The sequence below is a fragment of the Tinamus guttatus genome, unplaced genomic scaffold (assembly GCF_059628265.1).
Source record: "Tinamus guttatus ecotype Peru unplaced genomic scaffold, ASM5962826v1 Tinamus_guttatus_pri_ptg000497l, whole genome shotgun sequence".
Taxonomy (NCBI): Eukaryota; Metazoa; Chordata; class Aves; order Tinamiformes; family Tinamidae; genus Tinamus; species Tinamus guttatus.
This window is the reverse complement of record NW_028289031.1, coordinates 962,623-984,210: the sequence shown is the minus strand read 5'-3', so window position 1 is coordinate 984,210 and position 21,588 is coordinate 962,623.

Sequence of the window (21,588 nt, the reverse complement as noted above, 5' to 3'; positions counted from 1 at the left end):
TGTTGTTAGAACATTTAAATAGTTTGATTCCAAAATTTCATGTCCTATTAAAAGAACCACTAGAATCTGGCAGGGAAAATCCTTGAGATTCTAACCATCTTTATGCTAAAAATGCCTAGAAAACAGTGGTGTCCCTGACAGCAGTCCTGAAAACTAAATCATAGGTTCAGTCAGGTATGAAGAAATGCAACTCTGACCTACAGTTTATTTCACAAGCAAACTGCATCCGCGAACCAGAAGATGGAAATTCAGACCATCTGGAAACATACTAGGGATGTATATATTCCTTGCAACACAGCAAGCTCACCCATTTGGTCCTTAGAACTTTGAGTACTTCAATTTAGATGGAAAAAACAAACACCAGGAGAAAAGAGGTCAGGAGCACAGGATACTGCAATACTTGGCAACTCGCCACATCATTTCCGATTTCCAATAACTGTCGCTCTGTGTTCGTAATCTCCAAAATCTGCAAGCTGCATGTGGTCTGGCAGGCAACACCTGAGGGATGCCCAAGGGGAGCCAACAAATTCATAGTAATGCACATTATTTGTTAGCTGCATCAGTGGGCACAGGCAGCTCTGGGATGCTACCATGTTCTAAAGAACTGTTTCTGTTCTGAAAAAAGAGCCTTATTGGATTGTTCAGTAAAAAATAAAATAGAAGCAAAACCCAATGAAGACAGCCTCAGCTGGGTAAAAAAATAGTTGCAAAGTTTCTGTGGACATAAACTCTGGTGCTTGCACAGAGCCTTGGCTGAGTATGCCAGATTGCAGAGCAAGGATCTGCGCCTGCGTTTCCTGGCTTCTTAAACACTCTTTTCCTCTGCTATTATATTCCACTTCTGGTCCATTTTCGCATGACATTCATCCGACGCTGCCTGACTTTCCTTCCCCTGCCGGAGCCACAAAGCCGCGGTTGCTCCATAAGCGTAACTAGCGGCACTGCTCTCCGAGGAGCCGCGCGGCTCCGGCGCGCGCCTCGCTGCTGCTGAGCCGGGGCTCGCCGCCAAGCAGCCCGCGTGCTCCTGCCTTCCCCCCAGCAGGCCAGCCTGCACATTCTGCAGTTTTGACAGAAGCGAATATGGTAGCCCTGGGATCACCAATGGCTCTGCTGTGCTGGAAAGGAGCTGGTGGTGGCAGAGACATCACGTTCATGCGGCTACCACTGTGTGTTGCTATGGGCACTGATGCAGAGGCGAAGTACAGGCTAAGCCATTGCTTGATTTTCTATTCAGGCAACTCTTGAGTACTAAAGGAATGGCCATCTGCCAGTGTTTGTAATAGAAGGTCAGTATACACTGACATTCAGCAAATTGGTATTATATGCATTAGATCTGCGCTTTATGAGGTTTCACTCCATTTTGGAAATATGAAAATTGACTGTAATCATCACTAAAATCTTGGAGGTGACAATCTGCAGCTGTAAGTACACTCACAGTGCCCCAAACGCCCAGGTAAGCAGCAGTTCTGTTTTTTCAAAAGATGCAGAAAAATGTAAAGATAAGCAAAACTATCTGCTCAACGCCACCACCAGCATAAAAGCGAGCGTGCTGGATGGCTGAGAGGAGCCCAGCCCGAGCTGCCACCACTGGGCTAGACGTAGCTCTGGGCCATCTGGGCTGAGGAGGTGGCTACAAGAACTCAGCAGCTTCACCTATTTGCCACTGCCGCCACGCAGGAATGCCCTGGGGATGTTCCCACACTGCAGTGGTGGGCAGTGCAACACGATCCATCCGTTCCTTGTGCCTGGTATGGAGATGGTGTCAGCCCAGGCCTGAATAGCATCTCCTGGGTTGTCCATATGCGTTTTACACACATCTGCTTTGTGCCATGCAAGATAAAGAAAAGGGGAGAACGAGCTTTCACCCACCAGCAGAGATGAAAAATCCACGGTGGGACACTGAACAGGCAGATTTTTTTTTTTTTTGAAGAAAAGAAATAGGCAAACCAGAATAACTAGTAGTGGTCCAAAACATCCAGAAACCATCCCAATGTGCCGTTTCCCTTTGCAGGCAATGCAGCAGTCTGCACTGAAAACACAGCTCGTGGGATGCACTGTCCTCAGTACATGGAAGAGTAACTTAGCTATTTGCCACTAATATTATGCCCCATTACTTTTGAAATAAGGAATGATTACTGATTATCTTTCAGTATTTTGTATATTTGTGAGGCAAGTTCTAAGAAGGATGGCGGATTTCCTGTTCGTGGTCTGAAGGGGATTTCAGGATATTTGTGCTTTCACAGGATGAAAGGAAGCTGGGAAGTGGCACAGAGAATACAGTCTTTTTCTGAAAGCTGCCACAAAAAGAAGTTTGAAAGGCACTGATGTGACACGAGTCAAGAGTTATGTTTGTCTGTCTTTCTCTCTCTGCACCATGATGAATTGCATATTATTTCCTTCATTAGCTTTGGGCTTCAACCACTTTGCAGCACAGACATGAATAAAAATACTGAGCAGTTTCAGTCTGGTGACGATTTTATTCATTGGTGCTACGTGTCAGATAATAGTTGTATTCCACTCCTTTTCTTTGCAAGCTTTTTATATATTTCAGAGACTGAGTCTTTCATTAGCCATCCTCATACACAGTCCTCAGCCTCTTCTTCTAAAAGGTAATTGTTTAAATGGATTAGTAGCTTTTTCTTGAGACGTAAAGGGAGTGTCATAAAAGAGCAACATGACTCTGACACTCTCATTTTGACCTTAGGAATATGCCCAGAGGGCTGCTAAGATCATAGGCTGCTCCAATTATTGTCAAGGGAAATTAATATACCATCTTATTCCAGCTACTACTCATTGGTCAGGCTGGGAAAAACACTGTGGTACAGAATTTTCCTAAAAAAAAAAAAAAAAAATCTGCTGAAAATCTCCCATCTTCTTTCTACTGAGTTTACTCTGACAAGTCTTCTACTCTTTCTATAAATACTTTTCATGTGATGTTTTATATCGCTACGACTTCATATGAATAAATGTGCTACCACAGTTTGGCTCTATTAAAAGTAGAAAAGAAGATGCAGTCCCTGTCTCAAAGACCTTGCAGCCAAAATGGGTTAAAACCATTTAACAGAGAAGCAGAAAAATAAGGTGGGAGTATTAGAAGGCTAAAGAAGATAAAGATATAGAGTTTGATTCTTTTCAGCCTCTGTACAAACTGCTTGTAGTAATTCTGGTTTTACATCCCTTTCAATATATAATTCTGCTCAAAGACAAAAGAGGGAGTAAAGATTGAGGCTGCTTGTTCGTAACTAAAAGATAAAGACCAGGAATTATTCCTAAATCTGGTGTTACTCTCTGTAGACTTTCTGGAGGTTGAATATAAATGACATTTAAGGTAGGCTGGGTAGGAATAATGGTGCTGAAAGAGGAGTAACTGGAGGGGAGATGAAGGCCAGGGCTGAGCTGGGAAAATATGAGTAGGAATTCAAGCAACCAAGTAATTGATATCGCAGATATTGCAATGAGCAGGGTTTATACCTGGCTGCAAAGATTTCTTGCATCTCATTAGCATCTGGTACTGGTGATATTTTTTTAATTTAGGAGTCTAAGAGTAATTAGTATTTGTTAAAAATTGATATGGTGGCTATTTCTCCTTGCCAGTGTTAGATATTTAACATCTAGTATTAAAACAGTGATGTGAAAACGTCTTTTCTTCTGGATTTTGAACATAAGCCACACGTCCCCCTTCCTCTGCTTCACTGCGTTTATTCCCAGCAGTGCCCAGCCCTCACCACCACAGCTGCTCCTTAACCTGCTGCCGCTCACACTTCACCAGGCCATTTGGTGCTCAGCAGGTCTGGTTTCATTGCTCGTTTTCCCCCTTCTGCACTTCCTCCTTCGTCTGTTTGTCCCGGTTGGCTTTCTTTCTGTACTCCCCGCTAAGTCCTCTCTCCTGAGCCTCTGAGTACAGCAGTTCTGACTGCACTACATCCTGGGACTCGGGGATACATTTGCAAGGACCCTAAGGCGCCTCTCTGCTTTTGTCCCATTTTTCTTTTTGTAAAGCAGCAATCAAAAAAAAAAAAAAAAAGTATTTGTAGGTGAAAATGCAGCCTCGCTATTCTCAGGGTTGGGGAGCAGAAGTAAGTGGCTAAAGGTCGACCTCAGCTGGTGCTCGTGTCCTCGGCCAGGCCAGGTTTGCTTAGTGCCCCACATTTATGGGGAGATCTGTGAGAGAAACGGAACTGCAATAACAAGCAGCTAATGCTATAGGTGGTTTGGTTCATTGGGCACTTATACATGGCACGGCTTCAAGTTGGTAGCACTCTGCTGTGCTGAAGTCCTGCTTTATCTGCTGCCTTTATTTATTCATTTATTTATTTATTTTTGTCATGGCATTAAATATGCCTCTTGCGGGATTTTTGTGGTCGTTCCTCAGTGAGACAGACCACGCTGGGATTTCAGTCATACAAGACAAGGGACACAGCTTCCCCATGCATCTCAGGACATATTCAGCTGTGCGTGGAAGTATATATTCAAATGCATGGAGCTGGTGCTCTCTCTTATTGTAATTAATTGCATTAGTAATGGCAAACTCTGAATCCAGAGGGATTAAAACAGCGCTAATACTGCAGGGACTTCATTGTATCATTGGGTTTTAAGCAGAACTTCCCGTTAATTGCAATAGAGATTTTATGGGTGGCATCAAGTGGCCCATGGAAATTAATCTTGCATTCTTTTAACTTTCCTGGACTGCCAGGGGAGGATGGAGCGTACCCTTTTTTCGGTTGTTTGTAACTCATTGTTACATCCCCCACACAGGCATTGGCAGGTTGCACAGTACCAAAGGCAGGAAAAACCTATGAGCATCTGCATAGCTCTCTGCTTATCAGGAATATACACTGGCAGCCATACTGGAGGGCGGCAGAAGAAAAACAAAGCAACAATCAAGGGAGCCCTTTGTGATGGATTAAAAGGGTTTAGAAATGTCTGAGCCATGCAGTTTTCAAGCACTGACACTGCCAGTGACTTCTTGACTGAAAACTAGAAAATGTGCTTACTGAGCACACAGCCTGAGTTTTGCTTGTTTTCCCAAAGCCTGCCTTTTGTTAATAGCCTTTTATCTGAATAAAGTTTAGACACAGCCTCCTCACAGAGTGACCCTTTCCTTGAAATAAATCAGGTTAATAATTTTACAGTATCGCCGCCTGTGAACTGAGCTAAAGGCCTGTGTGTTTCTCTCTTATTAGGGCATAATTTTCTTTTACAATCCACGCTACAGCTCTCCCATCCTCCGCGTGAGCCACCCTCTTTCTGCAGCCTTTGCTGTCAGCACAGGAGTACAGAGGAGGAGGAGATGTGGGTCCTGACACAGGGGCAGTCACAGAGGTGGACCCATCATCCCACAACTGCATCTCCTGACTGCCTAAAAAGAATTGTGCTCAGCCATTTTTGAAGGCTTAAAATGATCGTCACCATCCTCAATTTTTATTCAGTCAAAACTGAAATTACTGAGGTATCTTGAGCATCTTAAGAGGAACAGATAAGTTAGGCAGGATGACTCATGGCTGATATTGTGCTCCTCTCTCCTCTCTGGATGGGATGTCAATCAAAACACTTTTCCCACTGTCTCTCATAAATGTTAACTAGGTTTATGCTCGGCTCTAAGTGTAGAGAAAGGTCTTGCAGCAGCAGGGCAGCCACTGAGCAAAGCCATGTGCTCGGTGCCCTGTGCTGGGTCTTCCCTTGCCCGCTCCATCCCTTGCAGGACCATGGCCCACAGGGTGTCCGAGGAGAGAGAGGTCTACCAAAGACCTTGGAGGGTATTCCAAAATCCTCTAAGGTGCCTCCAAGCATTCAGATTTTGCAGCTACTCTGGTATCTAATTTCCAAAGACCTATAGACGATCCACAGCAGCTTTTGTCAGGGATCCCTGCACGACCAAATAGGAGCTCCAGTCATGATAAATGGTCTGAATGTGGTCTGTGCCCTTAAACTTGACTCAGCATTTAGTCAGGAGTTAAGAGGAATGAGCAGAGAAAGAGGCGGTTTGTGCTTTCAGTGACCCGTGCTGCTGAGCTGGTCAGCTGCTGCGCTGCAGACGTATTTTTGGCTTTTCCAGGGAAGCTCTTTTGTTATCACATCAAACTCCTCACTCAGCTGGCAGAAAGCATTTGAGCAGCTGTGAGCCTGGAAGAAGCCAGCATCCAGGAGATGACTGCAAAGTTTATTGTGTTTCTATATTTTCTTCCTATTCCTAATAGAGTTGTACACAGTTGTGCTTTGCTTTTTTTTAAAAGCATATGCTAGTGTGTTTTTCAAAACCACTGACTGTATTTTCTAAAATAAGTGAATTAGATAGCTTTAATAAAGACACTGGCTATAAACTGACAAAATCTGTTAATTCCCCCAGCAGAGATTTTAATTCTTATAGAAGAAATTTTTCAGAGGGAGAGCCATTTCACTGGGTAGAAAGAGGAAAAGAATATCTAGGGATACAGGTGACACACTGAAAAGCAAAAACAGATAAAGCAATTTTTCTCCCTTTACTGCAAGCTTTATAAAAAGGATCTTGCATTCAGAGCGAGCTGGTTAGGCAGGTTATATTCTAGTTGGTTAGGCAGACAAAGTGCAGTTCATATAAGCAGGTTGCCTAGATTATTTTCAATTTGTTTTCTATCAGAACTGCTACAGTCTTCTTGGGTAATGTGGACAAAGCCATGGTCCATTTCCTTGGGGGTATAAAGAACCAACAGTGAAGAAGACATGACTTCAATTACCTCTGAGATAGGCAGAACTGGCTTCCTTAACTTACTACCTTGGGAACAATAGCAAGCTGGAATAAAAAGAAATGTGTCTGTCACTGGAAACTAATAGAGGGGTGATAAGTTCATTTTAATCCTTCTATGTTTTCTTCCGGGGTTTGACCCAGAACATTTTCAAAAAAAAAAAAAAAAAAAAGAGAAAAAAAAGAGTTCTTTGTGTATACCTGTGTAAATATTCTGTAATGCCACTTAAATCAGTGGAATTGTTCTGTATGTTTCAGTGTTTGGGCAAATGAAATCAGATGCTAGACTCAGTGAAAATCACCCTGTGTATCCTAAGGGCAAAAAGGAATAAGTTAAACATAAATATATCTTTCTTCCAAAATCCTTAAGCCTTCTGACCTGTATTTTGAAGTAATGCCGGAGGAAAAAAAAAAACACTAATGGCAGTACTTCTGCTTTAAATAAATCTGTTATCCAAGGGTAGGCTATAAACTGAGGACTCAGTGAATCAAAGTACTTGTATCTGATCCCGACTTTGTGGGCTAGGGGTCAGAGATGTCTGAACAGTAGTATGGCCTGTTGGCTGCAGGGATGCGTGCAATTAGTGCTACAGCCTATACACTTGCTCCAGCAAATTTTCTGCACTATGTGAGCACAGATTCTAGATGATATTACACCTGTAGTTGCCTTAGAAAGCATTATCTCAAAACACTTCATGGAAGGATAGTTACAGTTGAGTAGAAAGAAAGATGAACGTAAGATATTGCCATATAGGTTAATACAAATATTCCTTGCCATATATCAGCTTGAAAGAGGATCATTTGTTGGAAAGTTCATATTATTATACCAACATCCATAGTTCTGAACTTAGAATACCATTGTTTTCCTGTATCTGGAACAAGGGGCGTTCTTTGGTAAATGTATGCCTTTCTCTGGCCTGCATTCCCTTGCTTAACAGTGCAACGATGCAACGAGTCCAACATTGTAACTGGACTTAGAAGCCTCTCATGATACCTAATAGGAATGGAAGGAAATATTTTTTCTCTGCCTTACTGTGAATGAGCAAAATGTATCCTGGTTATAGAGCTACTGTCTATGAAAATGGTCCTGAAGCTGAGACTGGGTCAAAAGGTGAATGCCAAGGTAAGAGCACAAAATGCATACGTGCTGTAAACTTTCTTGTGTTCTTCATAGCTCATCATGGACCCTAGAGCACCCGGGTGACCCGCCATGAAACCCAAGGGGAGAGAACAGCGAGGCCAGCAGAACCCCTAGTTGGTGGACAAAGTGGCTTTTGGGAGTGAGCCTGCAAAAAACAGTTGACATACTCTTTTTTTTTTTTTTATCTTCTCTTTTATAATGTCACTCACTCACACAAATGAAGAGGGGTTATATATGTGTGCATACACCCAAACATACTGTTGAGAGAGATCACTTTAATGAATTGAATCCACACGAACTGAGTTACAGACCAGTCTTTCCTAGTGCCATGGACATCCCTCAGAGCGTCCTTACCAGCTTAGATGCTCAGAAATGCGTGAAATGACCTACAACAAGTAACTGAAATGTAACAGGAAGTCTAAAATTCCTTTACACGTTCTTAAATGTAACATCTGGCAAGGAAGTAGAATAGAAACCCATGCCCGTTTTTCTCTCATGGCATAGCACGGTGTCAGCAAGAGTAAACTGCCTTCTCGCACTGCTGCAGGACTGTTTCTTCTCAGAGTGCAGTCTCAGTCTAGCAGGTTCCTACTTAGCGTGCTCTTATTAACATCTGCATGTGCACAGTTACCGGTGCTCTCTGTAAAGGCTCCTGTATCTATTTCCTTGCTTCACACAAGGGCTGTGCATAATACAAATACAGGCTATGTATATGATCAGCCAGTTTTCTCCCATCCCCGAGCCTCTCTCTGATTTATTTCATTACCTAGCAGCTGTAGAAGTCAAGACGGGTATCTGAAGTGCAGCAGTTCCTAGCATAAGCTCTTACTCTGATCTGGATTCGCAGTCAGAGAGCTCTGTTCAATAATCTGCTTGTAAAAGCTGGCTCTCCACCTTCCCATCCCCAATCCAGGAGCCTATTAAATTAATGAGACAGAAGTCAGTGCAACAGCAGTCAACATGTTATTGGTGTATAGCACTGGTGCTGTTACAATGTGCCTGTTTTTCCTCCTGGGACATTTAATTTCCGCTTCTCAAATGAGCTGCAAAGCTGTGAAGCCTGGCAGTGTTCTTCCTAGACACTCTGCGATGCAGATAATGAGGGTACTGATAGGTGCCTAGGAGACTGCGATGGCTCTAAGCACAGCTCTGGTCTGATAATGCTTTATGCCAGTAGTGTCACAGCGGAACCACTATCATCCCTCAAGGAATGGTTCATCTTTATGTGTAATACAGCAGCTGTCACCTAAATGGCTAATGGGGAAGCAAAGTAGAACCTTAGTGCTAGTAATCTTTGTCACTTAATAATTTTAAAGGTATCAGACTTCAGTAGCTCCTGTAAGTTCCAATAAAAAGTGCACTTGCCATTTTTTTATTTTGTTTGTGGTGGATTAAATGTAAATTGAGAAATCCATGATGCAGCTCCATGCAGATCTAATTTAGTATAATTTGAATAGCCAAGTAATTAAAATGTATTATAGGTATAAGATGCTGGGATGGTGGAGTGTCTGCATTTAAGAGGAAGATTTATTGGGCTCACTGCATCCACAGTGAACCTTCTACAACCACATTAGCTAACATCTGTCGGAAAAAGGCGAGATGCAGGGCATAAGACACGTCCTCGCAGAGTGTAGGCTTGCACGTATTTGAACAACAGGCAAGTGATATAGGGTAACATTTGCAGAATAACCTCCTCAGTAATAAGGCACGTACCTCTCTGTGCCGTATTCAGCTAAATGACTCCCTTGCACTGTGTGTATGTGTGTGCATATGAGTATAAACGTGTCTACACACACATGCAGGGGCGCATGGGTACATTTTGTGCATTTTGTACATCAGGTAGCATCATTAAAGGGGTACAGGGAAAGAGGAGCAAACATACAAACACATACTTCTCTACCTATTTTTTCCAATCGATACTTGTTTCCTGCAGTGCTAGAACTGCAGCTTCATTCAATTTATGAAGGTAAGTAATGATAATAATTAATAGGACAGTTGGCACACACGATATGAGTATTGACATTGTGCCATTAATGTTTCCTGGAAGATTATTTTGTTTGTTTTTGCCTAAGCGCTCAAGATGATAGCTGGTGATTTAGTAGGATAGGGCACTGGCTTCTCAAGAGGAGTCAAGCTCATTTCAATCACACCTCCAGACAGACTGATAATCTCTGGAGAGTTAACACACTTAGTCTGGCAAAGGTTAAGAGGAGCATGGTGCTGGAAAGCAATGTCCAGTAGTCGTCTAGGGGATGAGTTGCAGACCTAGAGAGCCTGCTGGATCATCTGCCCTCACTGCCACAGGTTTGGAAAGGATAAATCAAAAGACTTTGCTCGGGAATTTGAGAAATATTATTCAAGGCAACTAAAAGTGAGATTCTGGGTGAGTTACAGATCTGCTTCCTCATGGGCTGTGAAGCAGCAGAATTGCTCAAGCAACACCAGGTGAAAATAAGCTATAGGAGAGGGTTCATAACAGATTTCCTTGCCCTATATTGAATATTTAAAGACATGTACTGAGTGGAAAATTTCAGCAATTCGGAGCTCTATAGTGAGTGGTGAGATGAATTTGCTGCCTACTAGGCTACTTCTCTGTGTTATTATCCTTTTGCCTGACGGGCAGGGAGAGCAGCTCAGGTGCCAACAGCCCGCGTGTGCCCTGTGCTGAGCACAGCGGTGCTGCTCCACATCACGAGTAGTTTTATGTGGCTGCTGCCACGTAAAAACTGCCTGGACCCTGGCCGTGTAGATATGTTCAAGCAACATGAGCAGCAAGGGCAGGGGTTGTCTTCTTGCTGTGTATTTCCACAGGGCTTGAAGCAAGAAGAGCCTTGGACCATGGCTAGTCTCTTAGGTGCTGCCTAGGACGTGCAGGTGATCAGACTAGTGGTGATGGAGTCTGCTAAATCTAAACTTGAAAAGATTATGCAGGCTTTCAGAGGAAGCAAGGCACACAGGGAAGTCGGTGGCCCACAAAATCCAGTATTAAGCAATGAAATGCTGTGTTTTTTAAAGGAGCTGTTTGAATTACTGAAGTGTATTACTGTGTTCTGAGTTGGCTTCGAATACCTAAGGAATTGCTGTTTTGGGGAGAGTCTTAGGAATGGGCTCGGTGCAAATCTGTGTTTAGTGTGTGAAGCATCAAGGACAGAAAAAGACAGTAATGCAAGCGTTACCACATAACTGTGTTTTTGTTTGGTCTCCCCTGGATACTATCACCCTTCCTCCAGACTGGGAGACTAGTTAAAATATAATTTTATTTTTTTAAATATGAAACCTATTTAATTAACAATAAAAATGTTTATAGAAATTTCCATAGGAAGATGATTGCGATGATTAGTAGTGTTTACCTTAGGGAGAAAATGAGCAGAAGAGATGTTCACAAATGTTATAAAATATGTGCTCTTCTTTACTACTTCTCCATAAATTACAAACATAAGTATGCTTGGTTATATAAAAAGACTGTATGATTACACAGCTAGAAATAAATATTTTTTCTCTTCAGTGTATAGAAATTTTTTAGAGGCTCTAGGACAACACTGAAAGGATTTAACAGTACTCATGAAGGCTGGGGTCCAAGTGTGGAACATGAGAACATCCACAGGGTAGCAGCTGAGCTGCAAACATATTCCTAAAGGACATTCACACTTGTGCTCTAGAGTACACAACTGATATTCAAAAAGAAAATTTTTCTATGAGCAGAAACTTCTGCAACATCCACACTGGTAGAGCGCACAGCTTCCAGTTAGACTGCAGGTGCTGTTCACTGTTGGAAGAGAGTACTGGTTTGGAGACACCATGGGTCCTATTCAATATCATTTTCTTCCTACCATCACAGTTATGAGTGACCTCCAACCCTACTCACCTCCCAGTCTGTGTTTCCAGCTTTAAGGCCCTTCCTTGTAGCAGATACGACTTGAGACATATTCTCAGTGTGTTGGGATGTCCATTCATGTCTTCCCTTTCCCTATGAATACCCCTTGCCTATACAGGGTAGAGATTTTTTTAACAATGACTTCAAATTCAGGCTGAGACAAAGATAAAGATGAAAACAAGATGAGTGGCTTATGATAGGTTCTTGACAGAGATGGACAAGTTGGCAAACAAAGAAACTTGGAGGACAACAGTGTGTCTGGGACATGTAGCCTCTAGACTGGTCTTGCCGAAATGAGAGGACACCTTGACACCAGCATCATTAATAGGTCACATCCTACTCAGATGAGAAAATTTCCCATCTAAATCAAGTCGAAGACCACTTCATGATATACCCCTTAGATGTGCTGGTGGACGCGTATGCTGCAAAGGGCCACTAGCCACTCTCCACCTCTCCGAACACCAGAAGAGGGCAGTTTTAGGGTTTTTGTGCTGTGTCCTCTCTCTCAGACCTTCTTTCCTCTCCTCCTTTCCTTTCTTCTTGAAGAGTTTGCAGTCTGAGAGGAGGTTAACAGCTCCGTTTCTTGCATGTGGCAAATAGGAGATTTCCTATTAGATTGGAAAGATTAATTTATATTACCAATCACGTTACCTGTGTGCATTGGGGACATCTTAAAAGCTATGAATCACTGAGTCCCCTGTCTTGGACTCAGTATCTTCACACATTGGGCAGCAGAGCAAGCAGAGGAAAGAAGCTGGGCTTTTCTTACCCAAGCAGCCAGCGCTTGTAATGCTTTAGCCCAGTCCATCTCTATTCCTCCCTTTCATCATCTTTGCAACAAAGATGATAATACTTTCCACCCTTCTAAAATACGTGCATGAGGAGAGATTTGAAGGGAGAGGTGGTGGTTTTCATTAGAATGACTGATTTAAGTGGAAAAAGTTTCAGGCTCAGAATCTTTCTTCAGGCCCAACATGGAAAAATGTTTACTGCCTTTGCTTCAAACCTGAGAAAAACATTGTGTGCCCAAAAGCTTGTCTGTTTTTTTCCAGCTGCATCAGTTTTTCTAAGAGATACTACTCCTCCCTAGAAACCTTGCCACGCTTGTATCCTTAGTCTATCATGGCTATACCAGCACTTCTGCAACGTGAATTAACGAAGCACTATCGGATTTAAGTGTTATCAAACGGATAGTGGTGAACTGTACATGTAAACCATACAATTAAGAGTAGAAAAAAATCTAAGGAATGCATTTCCCTTTCCCCCTATTTTTCCACATGTAAATCCTGGCTATCCACTGGAATATCATTAATCATGCTGAATTGTTGTGGTATGCATACATATGTAAAACATAAACTCCTGATGAGTTCTCCTGCAATTTAGCATTAATTAATGTCCACTTAGGATAAAATGTGACATCGTATTTTAGGTCAGCACTTCATTGATAATGTAAACTGCAAACATCGTGCACTGAAAAAAAAAAAAGGAGGATATTATTTTCCTGTAGTATCTCCTTGACATGTGGTTTACATAAAATACAAAGCTAATCTATCTTTGCGCATCTGAGCTTTTTGTAAACTGTGTATGTTGTGTGGTACATACAGCTCTGTGATACTTGCAGTGCATATTTTTTCCACAATGGAGTAAACTTTGTGAGAAATTGCTACCTGCAGTTCAATAGAGTATATTTAGCATGTTTTCATTGCACAAAATATCAGCTGATGCACCTCTTATTAGTATAAATGGCATAGATTAGTGTCAGGCATTTTCAACAGTGAAGAAATTACAGAAGCCTGCATGGCTCATTAGGCTCTTGTTGCATGTTAAAGAGGGCCAGACCTTATTAATAAAAGGAAAAGGGGAAAGTAAGAGGGTATAATGGGAAAAATATAAAATAGCTTTTTAAAAAGAAAAGCTTCCTGGTTTTGAGAAAAATAAAAGCATTAATGAGCCTTTTCTAGTGCCTGAATACTTTCTGAAGTCATGTTAGCATTGTTTCTAAAACATTTATAGATCATATATAAAGATTTCAAGTAGAAAAAAAAAAACACAATCAGGCTGCATCGACCAGAACAATTTTTGATGATTAAGTGCATGGCTCGCAGTTTAGATCCTGCTTCAGGAAAGCATCTCAGCTTAAGTTAAGACTTACACCCACATTTGAACTGAAGCTTCTGCTTACATCCTGCTGAGATGAATACAATTTAAGCACTTATTCCCAGTTAAGCACCTGGTGTATGCACATGCTGAGGTGAAGAAGGATGGATTTCAAAGACATGTGAGGACTTTCCATAATTGGGGCCTCAGTTATGCAAGTCCCTCACGTGCATGGATAGCCACATCAACTCCTTTTACCTGGAGAGTTCCCAGTGAGCAGCTCCCAGAGTCAGCAACCAAAAATCTGTGTCTCACCTTTGACACAACAAAATTCCTGCCCTGCTCATGCTGCCGAGAGGCCCTGAGCCCCCGGACTCCTCTTTACACACTCAACAGCTGGTATCGCTGAAAGGATGTGGAGGATGCATACGCCTGCTGGTAGTGCATGAGCAGATAGAGATTTTTGTTTCTTCAGCTTTGTATTTAGGGTTTCAGTTTGTTGTTTCTCTAGGTCAGCCTGCTATTAGTTGTCCTGGCTTTTAGGAGGTGAGCACATAGGGCAGGTGTGTCCTAAGGAGAGAGCATGCAGTGGCCACCATCTGGGCAAAAAATCGATAAGCATAGAAGACTTTTTACTTCACAGATATAACCAAATTAAATTAAGTATGCAGATTTCCTAGCTTTTCTTCTTTGGAATACATGCTCCATGATTTGGATAAAGATGGGAGCATATCATACACTTTGGCCAGGAAGATCCAAGTTTTCAGCCACCCCATTAGCGGAGTGGAGTTGTTTCCAATTTGAAGCTTAAATCAGAACTAAGTTAGTATGCTACTTCCAATGCCAAGCACCACAGATCAGCGTATTGAATTTTTTACATTTTTTCCCTGCGTGATTAGCATTTTACTTGAGTCTGAGACATTAATCAATAAAAGCAATACGCTGTAAACAAAGTAAAATGAAAAAGCAAGTGCTGCATTTTAATAATATAAATAGAACACTGTGTGGCATGAAGGGCCAAGGCAGAGTCTGCAATCTGAATAGCATCAAAGGTAAAAGAATTGAAGGCAAAGGAAATTTTCAAGGCTGATTGCACATAGATGAAAAAAAAAGTAAAGAAAGATAAAATATTGAACACTAGTTAGTGTGGGGGATGTGTCAGAAATATTTTATTTCACTGTGTTTTAAAAGATTTGTCCTTGTTGCTGTCTATTTTAAGGGCAGAGAATAAAAGAAAGGGGAGGGGAAACCCAGCCCATGGACTCAATAAAATAAGTAGAATTACATAGAAAAATATTTCAAACATTGCCATTAAACTGGAGCCAAGTTCTTAATAACAAGTCCATTTCACAGTTTTTGTTCTTTAAAGAACAGTGTCGCAGTGCTTACTTAAATAATTTAAAATTTATCTCATTGTATGTGGCACAAAATATCATTCTGGAAGCCTGAACATAATAGCCAGCTGCTGTTTAGCACTCTTCATACACAGAGCTCAAGTGCCTGATGGAGCTGGCGAGTGTGGTCTTCCAGGCAGAAGCACAGAGGTGTGGACATTGGACGTGACAACCCCCCGCCACCTCAGGGGACAGGGGTAAAGCCAAATTAACTCTCCCATCGCTGCTGTCCTTGTTTCAAGCTGTATTCGAGGAGTCATGCTAAGTGCCAAATCGTGACAGGCCAAATGATTGACTTTTTTCCCCAGTACGGACCCCGCGAAGCAGTAAGGGATGTCAGCAAAGCTGCGAAACACCTTTTTTTTTGAGTCTCTATCTCAAAAACTGTGATAGCACAATCATATTGCCCACAGCTAAAACCATACAGCTTCACTAACAATTTTATTCTTCGTCCTCGATGGCCAGTGGCTTTGGGTGCTGCGTTTTTTACTGGATAGAAATTAGCACTAACCTCTATGCTTGCCGCCTTGCTTTTTGCTTTTTTTCCTTTCCTTCCATCTCTCTCCCCATCCTTTGTATTCTCAGTGGTGTTACCACAACGTGAGGAAGAGCTTTTATTCATGCATTGCTTTATTAATTAGTTTCTCATAGAGCCGCAGCAATTAGCAGGGTGAGCTCTCGACGTTTATCTTCTGTAGGCCCCACACAAAGATTTGCCGGCTGTTTATGCTTTTAGGGGCAGCAAAAGAGTGAGTTTTGAATTAAGATGGTATTTAGAATAAAACATTCCCTCACTTTGGAAGCAAAATGGAAGGCTGGGAGAGGAAAATCTGGGCTGCAGAAAGCCCCCAGGAGTCTCCTTGGGAAGAGAAAGGATCAGCATGCTCCAAACCTTTGGTCTGCAGCCATTGCAGGACCTGCCCCAGTGCTGCCTAAGGTGGCTGCTGCCTTCATTGCACTCCCTCTCCTCACGTGAGCTCTGAGATCCTGACACTTCCTGTCACAGGTTAGAGACATTTATTTCCATGTGAAATAAGATGAGTAGTTCTTAACTACTTTTGATCTACGGGTTCCTGAAAGTTTTCTACTGAAGATCTAGTCTCTTCTATAGCAAACTGAAGTCCCCAAAGAGTTGTGTAGACCCTAAAAAACCTGCAAAGATGATGGTAAAACCCACGGAACCAGAGAGATAGCAATGAACAAGTGTGGTTTTTGAGAAGTCAATGGGTATTTCTGGGGTTTACTAAAAGGGAAAGCATGACTACCTGTTGTTTTTTGGAAAAACAAGGAAGCAATCATGGGGCTTCAGGTGACTTGCTGATGGATTGGTTTTCTGTTCCTCTGCTTGATATAAGCTTTGGCTCAAGAGAGCATGTGTCAGATTTATACTCTGGAAAATTTTTATAATGCTCATTGCTTAAGCATGATCAAAATGTTTGCTACTATGCAAAAATATTAATAAAATGACTTTCTTGTTTAAAAAAAGAGACAAGCTATTATCTTGTTCCTGCCACATGGGTGTAAGGATCCAGCTGCAATGTTCGGACCACAGGACTGAGGTAAAAAAATAATAGCAGAGCAGATGCATTCCCCTGCACAGTGTGGTATAAAAGGAAACATCTGCCCTTTGGCCCCTAAAGGATATTGCTCACAGAGATGAGCAAATTGAGGGTGCATTGAAGATGTAAGGACTCAGCTAAAGGGAACTGCTGCCTTAGTAACCATCTAGCCCAGCTTTTATTCTCTGATGCATAATGCTATTTAAAATACAGAGCAGAAATAATTCTTGTAAGATGCAGGGATTGAAGTACAAACATCTAAGTACCCACAGAATATATGCTACTATTTAGTCCAACAAATAAGAAACAAACAAAGGGAATATTTTTAAACACTAAACCTACATCAGTCATGTTGCTTCAGGATAAAATATGGATTTTTAAAAAAAATCTATTGAGTCATAAATCTCTGTATTTCCCTTTGTGTTTGATCTCATATATTACTCGGAGTTTCTAAAATGATAACAAGGCATGCATTAAAAATATTTTTCTTATTGTTACATTTCAAGCACGTTTACTGTTAGCTGCTTAGCTTCATTATGTATCATAGTCTGAATCTACAAATCAAGTATAATTAGACTTAGAGAACTGATTGGATTTCTAATTAAGCTACATTGGAAACAACAATGCACAATCAGTAAATATTCTGACTAGGTACATTTTAAAGAGCAACTCTTGGGCTTTTTGCTGATGACTAGACACCAGTGTCATTAAATTTGTTGGTGGCAAGCAAATTTTAAAGCTAAAATAGAGGCAATTAGTAAAGATCTTGAAATATTTAATCACGTTTGTCCAATTAGTGTGCAATTAGGCAATGGTGTGGCGTGGGACAAACATTCTGCTTCAGTGTTTGGTAGAGAAGGATCCCTTTGAAATTTTGCTATTTAGTTTATTGATATATAAAAAGGAAGTTATGGTTGTAATTTCCAATTTAAAAAAATACTGTGCAGATGGTCTGACTATATATTTAACAATGTTAAACAAAACTAAACAAGGGAAACATGTTACCTGAAATTACACAGCTGTGATCAGTGAATAAGCTCCAGATCACATTGGATTACAGCTGCGGGCATCCTGATCAGAGAAAGCGCCAGATAGTTATGATGGTAAAATTAAAGCTGAGCGAGTTTGCCTGTCACATCTTGGGATGACATGATAATTTTGTCCTTGACTGAAGGTACACTTTTTCTTTGAGCTTTGCCTCATTGTTTTGAATTACTTCCATGAAGTCTCATGCTGGCAAGTTCACTGTGGAAAGTCAAGTGGTAGCTTTTCATGGATAATCCAGTTAGGAATTATCTTGACTTCTTCTTGCCTTGGCATTTTGACTGCCTTTTGGGAAATTTTAGGCTCTCTTTCTAAAATGGTCTCCACTGATATTTTTTATTAATTGTATAAATTTTCAGTGTACTGTTCTAGTTAGCATGTTTAAAGTACTTGCTGTAAGGCATTTAGATATGCAACCCTGCATTGAAAGTGTTATCATATTGGTATTACTTCAAATCAATTTGCTCTGTAAGGCTACATGCAAATCGCAAAGGAAGTAGTGCCAGGGAAGGCTCCCAGGTGCTGAAACTCAATTATCTGGCCTGCTAGATTGTTAGAATGGGCCCTGGCATGGTTTTGGCTTGGGTCAAATATCGCTCTTCCAAGCCATCCCTGGATACTGCTCAGGTGTTTACGCTGGCCAGGGCTGGCTCCCAATAGGCATTTGTGGAGGGAAGGAGAATTAGGAGAATGGATGTGGGACATTGTGTGCCAGCTGGCTTCCATGTCAAAGCACATTTAACCTTCTAATATCACTATTCCCTGTGGGTTCACAAGGAATGAATTTGAGGGAAAGATATCTAACAGAATTAACTAAAGATGATGTGGGTACCAGGTTGCATCCCTGTATTTTTCTCCACTGCACAGGTCTTCTCATTTCCACCTCTTGTTTAACATGGACCAGGAAACATGAAGAGACTCTTTTCTACTCTAACATAAGGATATTTGGTTTAGCTGTTGCTTAAATTGGACTGCCACTGAATTTTTTTCTGAGAAAAGAATAATAAGTGATCAAATTATAAAATCTCTTTCTGATAAATATCCTGTTAAATATTATCACAAAATGCTGCTAAGCCATTTCAGCTTAGCAGGTTTGATGATTGTCAAATGTATGATCACATCTGAGAAGTTTTTATTTGATTTTAGTGTAGCAAATAATGCTGAAATGAAGCAAATGATCTTTCCTAACAGTGCTGTGCTTTGTTTTCTTTGATAGGTACAGACCAGGAAATTCAAAGTAGAGAATTTGGTCTTGCAATCAGATTGGAAGGTGAGAGAATTTTGTGAACAAGGTTAGGTTCATTAACACAAAAATAATGCTGTACCAAAAGGAGAAATGATGCTAAGAGGAGTATTGTATGGAGGAGAGGTGAAAACAGTAAAATGAAGAATTAGGCTAGTATTCATCTATTCCTTGACCTTAGTTATATGCAGCCTCGGTAAAGACTGAATTTTGACCCTTTGCTATTCAAACTTTAAAAACAATATCGACCAGGTTTCCTACTTCCCACTTCTTAGGAAGAGTTTATATCAGATTTTCTTGGGTGCTTTCCTTTGGGTAGAAAAAAGGCCAGTGCTCTCACTGAGGGCTGGGGTTTGATCAGCCTTCAAAGGAAGCACAAAGATTGCTTCACTTCAGTCTCCTGCAAGTCAAACTGCAGGATGGAGAATCTGAGCCCTGTAGTGAAGTGAACCTTGTAGTACATGAATCACTGAAGCTTTTAATTATAATTATGTTATGAATAAGAATAATTGATAATAATAACATTTGTTGCTGTTGTTGTTACAAATACATACATGATGTCCTTAATTATATTTGTTGGTTATACTTATGTTTATAGATATGCCCTGATTAATAGAAGGAGTCAGGTTTCTATTGATGTGAAAAGCCAAGAGCGGCAGGTTCTTCAATGTGTCCGCAAATTGACTGCCAAATCCTATATGGAAACAAGATGTGTACGTGGTATTTCATGGATTTCATGGCCTCTGCATCACCACAGCTTTGTCCAAGTGAGAGATCGGGAAACCTAATCAATAGGCAGAATGCCAGAAGATTGGATAGCCAGCTGGAGAGGCAATAGAAGACATGCCTCTCACAGTTAATGCCTTGTGAAAATCACACAGGCACTTGGAGGGGTTAATGAAACACTTACTGCTCTGACTTACAGTGTTCTTGAGTCCCCTGAAGAAAATGGCACCTTTCACCGCTTTCTAACATCTGGAAAAAGGAAGAAACTGCAGCTCCATTTGTAGGAAGTTTGTAGGCATGCGTAGCTTTAAGCTGCATTTCAGTAAGAGTGCTCATGTGCTTATATCCAGAAGCATGTGGTGAACCTTCCTCAGTTGGGACCTAAATCCTCAGACATGCATATATGTTTATATATATATATATATTTATGCACACGTATATATAGCGTATGAGTCTGTACATACATATACATAGTCTAAATACATATACGCATGAACATACATAGATGTATGCATATGTTATGTATCTATAGATAGATGACATGTGAATTTCAGAAAGGAAGGAACACTTGGGAAAATCAGAAAAGAAAAAAATCTGTTCATTTGATAGTGGAAACAAAGCTGGCCCTTGAGTAGAAATTCATATCCTGCTGTCAAAGCAAGCACAGCGATGGACACAGAGACCTGCAGGATCTCTGTAGCTGCCGCATTCCTAGCAGTGTTGTCTTTATCAAAGAAGTAAAAGTAGATTTGAAAAACCACTTTGATGTGCAAGACATCACAGAGCAGAACTCCCATTCATTGGCGAGTGAGTCCATTATTTAAGTCTCTCAGACAACCGCACAGATCTCTCTAAAGGGAAAAGTGGCTGGACTCTGGAAATGAAAACCCCAGCAGCATGTATTCTGTAGGCTTCTCGAAGCTTTCCTTCCAAATTTAATCTCTTGATTCTGTGAAAAGATACTAGGCTTAGGCTTGGGGACTGTATTGTATGGCCAGTCACTCTTGACGAAGCGCTGAGTGTCTTGCTGCAAATCTCCCCTGTCCCAGGCAGCTCATGTGAAGGGAGAAGACAGCAGGCAGAGGGGCCTCAAAAGCCTCCAACCTGCCTTTTATCCATCCTGGGTCCCCAAAAACCTCCAACCTGTTTTTTATCTATCCTGGCATCTGTGCCAACACTCGCTGTGCACATCTGGGTCCAGTGGGGTGAACCGCCCCCGCGTTGAACCCAGCTGGGACCAGGCAGCTGCAGCTCCGCAGGAGGATGCAAACAGCACACAGGGATGCAGGATTCCTCATCCGTAGGCCCGCAGCCCTGTGGGCAGCCCGGTGCCAGGTCACCCCAAGCAGCACCACGGATGTAGCCGTCGCAGGGGGACAGCAAGCACCGAGCAAGCAGAAACCTCCCCTCTGGCTGGCCCAGCGGCATGAGGCAGCTGCCCTGGGGCACGTGAGCCGCGTCCGGCGATGGCAGAAGGGGAAGTGTCGTTCCTGCCTCCTCTCTGCACTGTAGTAAACCATGCGGATTCGTAAAACAGGCCTGTGAAATTAATTATACTGAGAGTGCTTGGTAACCAAATGAATTGTAAATTGTACATTATTAAAACAGCATCAGAGGACCGACAGATCTATTATTCTTTAGGGAAATGCATGAAGATAAGAGCTTTGTATGCTTTAGGGGTCTTTCTAGCCACCGCATAGGCAGCTTTGTAAGAAAATATGCAGCAATATTTTGTTTCTGTCTGAGTTGCAACTGACACAATGCTGCATTGTTTGTTTGTATTACATTA